This window comes from Monopterus albus, unplaced genomic scaffold (assembly GCF_001952655.1).
Source record: "Monopterus albus unplaced genomic scaffold, M_albus_1.0 scaffold638.1, whole genome shotgun sequence".
In the NCBI taxonomy this organism is placed as follows: domain Eukaryota; kingdom Metazoa; phylum Chordata; class Actinopteri; order Synbranchiformes; family Synbranchidae; genus Monopterus; species Monopterus albus.
This window is the reverse complement of record NW_018128518.1, coordinates 21,689-29,089: the sequence shown is the minus strand read 5'-3', so window position 1 is coordinate 29,089 and position 7,401 is coordinate 21,689.

The following is a 7,401-nucleotide window of genomic DNA, read 5'->3' as shown; positions in this document are numbered from 1 at the left end:
ATACGGGCATAGATAATCCCTTTTCCTCTACAACACACACTAGGCTAAGGAGTAAATAAACTTCGACACAACAGTTAAAAATTAAATGGGGGGCAACTATCTTTATACTTAACAGTCATACAGTGCCACAAAAGCAACCATGCATCTGGTTCGTATTCAGAAGCTGCCCACAGCTTCTCTTTGAGGTAAAATCAAGCTACAATCGGGTTATTTCAGCTATGTGTTTCACTACACTACTGGAGAACTGCCTTTTTACCAGCTGCAAGAGGGTGAGACTTTTGCCCTGGAGACTATTAAAACCCTGATCACCGCTAGCGACTGGGGTATTCTAAAATGTCTAGTCAAAGAATACCTTAAGGAGTGTTTTTAAAATTCAAGCCATGATGATGATGATGAAGATTATGATGAACAACCGGGTAAGAAAATGCCCCGTTTTATGGAGCAGGTCGAAAACTTGAAGGTGCGAGTGACCGAAGTTTTGGGAACGAAACGGTCAAATCCTGAAGTGTTTAATGCTGTTTGGGAGATGCAAACTACCCCTGCCAGCCGCTGGTACTATAAGATTACAGTGCAATCACCGGGTGACATAAGCGGCGCCATGTCTATGAAGCGATTTAACACTGAATGTGGCATTTTCCAACAGACCCTCAACATGCCCTGCGAAGCCTGGGTGGAAATATTTAACAAATGGGGAGATGAAATCACCAACCTGTTTCATACGAGTCAAGAATGGCAAGAAACAGTTCTGCTGAAAAGAGTTCTGTTTTCCTACCCGAGCCCCTCCCACCCAGCCACCTCCGCCCCCGAGAAGAATAAATAGAGGCAGTGGTTGTTAGCATTCACTCGCCTTTGAGGACCAGACTCTCTCCATCTGACAACTATGGCTTCTTTCGATACAACTCCATCCTACGCTGAGATGATATTAGCCCTTAACCCAGGCTATTACTGTGATGAGGGGGAGCATGCGTTTTGTTTAACCCCGAAGGATCCTCAGCAAGGCCTCACCACAATCCCCGAGGAGACCGACTGTCTTGAAGTGGATGGACCTAGGCACAAGATGTTTTGGGACACGCTGAAATCCTTTGTGACTCGCGTCTTGCATGTAGCAATTCGTGAATGTAGTGAATTTCTCTGCTATGGATGTCAGGTCTCGCACCCAAGCCAAATCCGGCATAGCTGTCCCTTTGGAGTGCCCGACTTTTTCCTGGAGAAACACTACGATGCACTCAAGAAGCGGGTGCTCACCAGCCGTTTCATCATTGCAGCGCTAAAGTTGCTGGGAAAATACGACATCACAGCGCCTGAGGGAGAGGTGAGACGAGCCACGGAGAACAATTTAGAGGACCTGAAAGGTACTGAGAAGGTGATGGATGTTTTGAACGACATACACACTGGCTTGGTGGGGGACTCTGTGTTAAAAATTGTTAATCTTCAAGAAGCAGAGCAGTTTTGGGAGGGCAAGGATTAATAACCCCTGTTGTTTCTGCTTTCTGTGTGCTTTATTTTCTTTAAAAACATGTAACCGCTTTTCATTACTCTCATTCTAATTGCATCTACCCTTTTGTTATGTATATTGTTTTTGGTATACATCTTCAATGCTTTAAAAAAAAATTCAAATAGGGTTGTTGCAGTCATCTGTGTGCTTATTTTCATTTATCCATTTTGTATTATAGCTTCTTTAAAAAAAAAAAACAAAAAAAAACATGTAACAGCTTTTTAAAAACCTGTGTTAAATAAAGCTGCTGTTATCTGTATGCTACTTTACATTTATCCATTCTTAAGTCCATCCATCCATCCATTTTCTTCCGCTTATCCGGGACCGGGTCGTGGGGGCAGCAGTCTAAGCAAAGATGCCCAGACTTCCCTCTCTCCAGACACTTCCTCCAGCTGAGGCGTTCCCAGGCCAGCCGAGAGACATAGTCCCTCCAGCGTGTCCTGGGTCTTCCCCGGGGCCTCCTCCCGGTGGGACATGCCTGGAACACCTTCCTAGGAAGGCGCCCAGGAGGCATCCGAAACAGATGCCCGAGCCACCTCAGCTGGCTCCTCTCGATGTGGAGGAGCAGCGGTTCTACTCTGAGCTCCTCCCGGGTGACCGAGCTCCTCACCCTATCTCTAAGGGTGCGCCCGGCCACCCTGCGGAGAAAGCTCATTTCGGTCGCCTGTATCCGGGATCTTGCCCTTTCGGTCATGACCCAAAGTTCATGACTATAGATTGACCAGTAAATCGAGAGCTTCACCTTACAGCTCAGCTCTTTCTTCACCGCGACGGACCGGTACATCAACCGCATTACTGCAGAAGCTGCACCGATCCGCCATTCTTAAGTGTTTCTTTAAAAACAATCAAACGAAACCATGACTGTGTGTGTCATGTTTTTATATATGATTGATGTGTTCAATAAATAAAATTTAAAAAAAAGTTTCATGCATGAAAACACAGGACTGGTGTGTTCAATAAATAAATTAAAAAAAAAGTTTCATGAATGAAAACACAGGACTACGTAGAATACGGTTCAGAGATGAATGTTATGCTTTGTGGTAAACATGCCTGCTAAACTGGAGACTTTATTGAAGAAAATTTATTATAATCCAGCTCACCCTGGCAGCTATCAAGGGGTAGAGGTGTTACATAGAGCCGCAGAATAAAAGGCTGGTAAGAAAATAAGCGTGGATCATATTAAACAGTTTTTAGCAAAACAGGATGCTTACACCTTACATAAACCCATGAGGATATGCTTCCCCAGAAATAGAGTGTTTGTTTGTATTGAGGCCTCTCAACCAATGTCAGGCCGATCTCTGCGACATGCAAGCTGTGTCCTCTTACAATGATGGTTACAGATTTCTGCTGACTGTGATCGATGTTTTTTCTAAAAAAGCATACATTAGACCTATTAAAAATAAAAGTGCTAAAGAGGTGTGCGATGCTTTCGCCTCCATTCTAGCTGAGAGCGGTGCTCCTAAATGGCTTCAAACTGACCTAGGAAAAGAATTTTACAAGTTGTTTAAGGCTCTGATGAAAAAACATAACATAGAGCACTTTAGCACATCCAGCGAGGTCAAGGCGTCTGTAGTTGAACGATACAACAAAACTTTAAAGCATAAAATATATTTACTTTACGGGTAAAAATACCCTCACATATCTGAATGTTCTACAGCTGATTGTACAGTTACAATCACAGCTATCATTTCAGCATTAAAATGACCCCTGCACAGGTGAACTCTAATAATGCCTTAGATGTGTTTCAAAACATGTAGGCTCGTTCCCTTCAGCTCGTTCCCTCTGCGTCATAAAAATAAGTTAAAGATGAACTTTAAGGTTGGAGATGTGGTGAGGATCTCAAAACTTCGAGGCGTATTTGACAAAAAGTACACTCAGGGATTCACAGATGAACTCTTTAAAGTAAGCGAGTGTATTCCCAGGATTCCACCTGTGTACAAACTTTGCGATTATGATAATGAGCCTGTGGAAGGATCCTTTTATGAATCAGAATTGCAAAAAGTGATCATTTCTAAAGACAAAGCATTCCAGGTGGAAAAAAATTTGAGTAAATGTAGGATAGGAGGGGTCCCGCACGTGCTGGTTAAATGGCAGAACTGGCCCGAAAAGTTCAACAGTTATGTGAAAGCATTGGATGTGGTAAACGCGTGAAACATGGAGAGCTCAGGTTTTTACATCACCTTACTGTCCAACGCTAGTGCGGGTGTGTTTAAAGATAACACCGCTTCTCAATTTCGCACAGATCTGGCGCAACATATCGATTTAAAAGGACAGTGGGAAGTTGCGCTGACTGATCTGGCCCATCCACATACATTGTTAACAATACCTCGGGATTGGACTGCTTTAAATGGATACATGGGAAGCGGGGATACCCGAAAATCGCGAGGTCCCCATCCCTCCGGATATAAAGAAATACAAGATACACCACAAACAGTTCGGATACGGATCAGGGGATAAATACGTGATAATTAATCACCTGAATTGTCATTTTAGAAAAATTAAACTAGATTTCAGTCTGAATTATGATGAATATAAATGCGTTTTTACATGGACGGGGAGCAGGCATTACATCCAGGATTCCTGGATTACGGTAATTGTTTACTGAATCAGCTTTGTATATATTTGCACATGTTTTATTCATCATGTGATTATGTATATGTACTTGATTGATTGTGTTGGGTTTGTTTTTAACTTTTTAACGTATTTTATATTTTGTTTTATATTTTTAGTGAGTTATCTATTCTATTTATTGGAATGTGTGTTTGATATTGATTTTGAACCGCTGCTGAAACAATGCAATTTCCCAGATTGGGATTAATAAAGTATTTCTATCTATCTATCTATCTACAAAGTCAAATTTCCTGAACCCACAAATTACATACAGGGATTGGAAAGAGATAGATGGTTTTCAACCAGGCCTGGAACACTCCCTCGCCCGTCCGATTTAAAAGCAGGGTTTTGTCATTTATACTGTTATTCTGATATAGTGAGGCATCAGGTGGTGGGTGACACTTACGCTCCTCTCCTACATTGTGTCACGATCAAGGGAGAACACGGTGACGTCATCACCAAAACTTTCAACCCCCCGCACTATCTGCCTCTAGCTAAAAATAATATAGAGACCATCTACGTGGAAATTAAAACGAATCAAAATAAACCCATCAACTTTACATACGGTAAAACCATACTCACACTACACTTTAGACCCGTGAAAACATGACGCCTTGGGTCTACAAAGCGGACCCCTATCAATTTGTAAGTTATTATGATAACCAGGCCGGTTCAGGGCTCAGATACTTTATGATAACCAGGCTGGTTCGAGGCTCGGATACTTTACGGGGACATCGACCCAGTACAGGCGATGAGTTATCTATTCTATTTATTGGAATGTGTGTTTGATATTGATTTTGAACCGCTGCTGAAACAATGCAATTTCCCAGATTGGGATTAATAAAGTATTTCTATCTATCTATCTATCTACAAAGTCAAATTTCCTGAACCCACAAATTACATACAGGGATTGGAAAGAGATAGATGGTTTTCAACCAGGCCTGGAACACTCCCTCGCCCGTCCGATTTAAAAGCAGGGTTTTGTCATTTATACTGTTATTCTGATATAGTGAGGCATCAGGTGGTGGGTGACACTTACGCTCCTCTCCTACATTGTGTCACGATCAAGGGAGAACACGGTGACGTCATCACCAAAACTTTCAACCCCCCGCACTATCTGCCTCTAGCTAAAAATAATATAGAGACCATCTACGTGGAAATTAAAACGAATCAAAATAAACCCATCAACTTTACATACGGTAAAACCATACTCACACTACACTTTAGACCCGTGAAAACATGACGCCTTGGGTCTACAAAGCGGACCCCTATCAATTTGTAAGTTATTATGATAACCAGGCCGGTTCAGGGCTCAGATACTTTATGATAACCAGGCTGGTTCGAGGCTCGGATACTTTACGGGGACATCGACCCAGTACAGGCGAGGGCTCGGATCTATGTTTTCAAAATTGTTCCGATTCATTATGCCTCTGGTGAAGAAAGGTTTCAGTGTGGCTAGACCTCATTTATCCTCCGCTGCTAAAAACATAGCCTCTGACATGCTGAGCAAGGCTGTTGGCAGATTTACCAATAAACGAGACACCGAACCCACTCAGGAGGGGGCAGGGATTATGGTTCTGGCCAGGAGACCCAACAGACGCCCCCAGGGCAGCAGTTTACCCACTGTCAAAAAGAGAAGGGTGGCTCAAAAGGGGAAGACAGTCACTGTGGGAAGACGTAAACCACGAAGTTCCTCCTCAAAGAGCGTTGATATTTTTGTTTAGACCAATATGGCTCTCTTACACAAAAAATCATCAGAATGCATAATCTCAAAGCTTGATCTATTTTCCTGTCCTTATTCACAGCTCAGTGTAGAAGATAAACAATATATCAAAGTTTCCCCCATGTCCTCCATCACTGAGAGAGGGCCCATCGAATTTTACATAGCGGCGGAGGGGGAAAAATACATTGACCTGAATGAACCTCTGCTGTTTTTAAGACTGAAATTTACCAACGCAGACGGAACGGATGGCCCCGGATGCGGCTGTAGGCATCATAAACTACCCCCTGAATGCCATATTCAGTCAGTGTGATGTGACCTTGGGGGGATCGGTTAATTTCTCAGTCAAGTGCCACTCATCCCTACAGAGCTATGATTGAGACTCTGTTAAACTATTCCTCTGCAACATTAAATAGTGAATTCAGTGCTGGTTTATTTGATCAGAATACAGCAGGAGCTATGGACTCGTGACATCGTGAATAATGGTCCTAACAGAGGCCTTGTGGCGAGGGCAAAGTTCACTGCTGAATCACAAGAATTTCATCTGCTCGGCCACCTCCACGCAGATATCTTTTTCTGAAAGACTGCTGTTAAACTCTGTAGATCTGAAGATTAAACTCACAAGAGCCAGCGACTCTTTCTGTCTCATGCATGCCGCAGACGCTGACTACCGCCTGCATGTTTTAGTAGCTTCTTTGTTTGTGATAAAGGTCGCAATGTCACCGGCTGTACGCATAGGTCATTCTTCTGCTCTGACTAAAAGCAACGCTCTGTACCCTCTTTCATGCATCAACGTGAAAACTTTTTCCATCCCCGCAAATTCCAGAATATGCACCCAAAAAAACCTCTTTCTGGGCACTTTACCCAAGTATGTGGTGCTTGCCCTTGTAAACCATGAAGATTTTACAGGGTGGAGTAATTTAAACCCCTTCAAGTTTATACATGCTGACCTAGAGTTTCTGGCCTTGTGTCAGGACGGACGTCAGATTCCAGCAAAGCCTTTCCAGTCTCAGTTTGAAAACAACCTCTCCGTCAGAGAATATTACAACATTGTTACGGCCACGGGGCGTCATCTGAAAGACTTCCCCCTGTGTTTCAACAGACAGGATTTTCAACAAGGCTACACTTTGTTTGCATTCAACTTAGCCCCCTACGAGGAAGGCAGCGTTCTCCCCCGTCAAAACAGGCACGCTGCATTTGGAAATGAGATTTAGAGTCCCCCTGCCACACACCGTGACCCTTATAGTGTACACCTGTTACGATTATATTCTTGAGATTGACTCTAAAAAAATGTGCTAGTGGATTACTATTGAGGAGGAGAGGAAAAATAATAATAAACGGGCTTCAGCTGGAAAACATTTTAACCCCCTTACTGGGTGATGCATTTCAAGGCGTGGGCGTCCAATGAACTGTCTCTACACACTTTCAACAGACCTGTGTATCTCATTGTAAACACCCACCCTAAGCATCTCCCGGGTGAACACTGGCTGGCGCTAACTCTGGAAGAAAACGGTGAAAGCACATTCTTTGATTCCAGTTTGCGGTGAGCACTTATCTGTCACAGAGCCCGAGGCCT